Below are 1,499 nucleotides of genomic sequence, written 5' to 3' on the forward strand. Positions count from 1 at the left end.
GTTGTGGGTAGCTGGCGAGTGTCAGCCGACCCTGCGCCCTAGCTACCCTGGTGCTTTTCTGACCGGAAGAGCGGCCTTGGCTTTTAAAACCCGTCTGTGGGTTTTAGGAACTGTTTTTGGATGTAAGAGACAATCACGACTGTTTGCATTTTCTTTGTTTCCTACAATCAAGACTTTGGGTCACAAGAAAACATCATTGTCCTAGAGTGGAAATAATTTGAGTTTGGTGCCTCAGGATTTCATTCCTACTTTTTAAGATATTTGAATAAATGCCTATGATATGAGAGCAACTGGAACATTATTGGTCCTAAGCTCTCTCACTACACTTCCAAACTTGAATAAGAACATCAACCTACCCCTAAGCCTCCAATATAAGGACAGTGAGAGTTATCATGATAACATACCGAAATGGAGAACCTAAGCTGGAACCTAGACATGTTTTCTTGTGTCATTCAAATCAAATTAATTTCTAAGTGCACTGGGATAGCTTGGAACATGAAGGTAATTGACATTAGATCTCTAAAAGAAAGCATTGCTTGCATTCCGGTTTCAGCTCTTCCAGAAGTTGACTTTCTAGTCCCAAGGAAGGACTTACAGATTTGGAGAGTTAATTGAATCTCAGAAAAATACTTGGACTTTTCCTATTCAATGAGCATATAATGGGACACCTTAGCAGACACATAGCTGAGAAATAAACCTAGCTTTTACAGAGCTCACAGTCAAACTGGAGACTAAGTGACCAGGTTCCAATCAAGGCGTGTTGCTCCAGGGATTGTGTGTCATGGGCACTCCTGACTCTACCTGTCAGTCGTGAGTTTATCAGGAAGGTTCTGGAAGGTGCAATTTTATTGATGAAAAAAACCCCATGGCCTAGAGACGTTAATCAATTTTCCTAAATCTTCTTAATTAAGGTTTTGATTTCCTAACTGATAGCTTTTCCCTGTGAATGTGAGAACATAATTTGGATTGTCTTACTGTGCTACTGAGGGGGGATATTTGTGCTAATAAAACATCAATATTAATAACTAAGATATTACACTACACTGCTGGGTATTACACTGGAATTTTTTTTAAATTTACATGTATCTATTCATTAAATCCTCTTAAGGATGGGAGAAGGTGAGTATTTTGAAGAAGCTAGGGCATGTAGTTCAGATAACTTGCCCAACATGTCACAGCTAGCAGTGGAGCTGGGCAGGCATATGCTTGGGGCTCCATAGATGCCTCTTCCTTGGTCCTAAAGACAGCTCAGTTTTGGAGCTTCACTTTGTAGACTAGGAGCTAGAGGCACAGGATCAGAGAGCTTCAGGATCTTCGCCAAGATCACGCAGTGACTGGAAGACTTAGGAGTCAGCTCATGCAGCCCGTCAGCACAGCCCATACCATCCCTCCTGTTTTGAGGTACAAGTATCTGCTCTGTATATCCAAGCAGGACCATTGATCTCAGGTTTGCTCTGTCTCGAGTGAAGTGATTCTCTACACCCTTCTTTTTTTTTTTT

The sequence above is a fragment of the Mus caroli genome, chromosome 1 (genome assembly GCF_900094665.2).
Source record: "Mus caroli chromosome 1, CAROLI_EIJ_v1.1, whole genome shotgun sequence".
NCBI classification, from domain to species: Eukaryota; Metazoa; Chordata; class Mammalia; order Rodentia; family Muridae; genus Mus; species Mus caroli.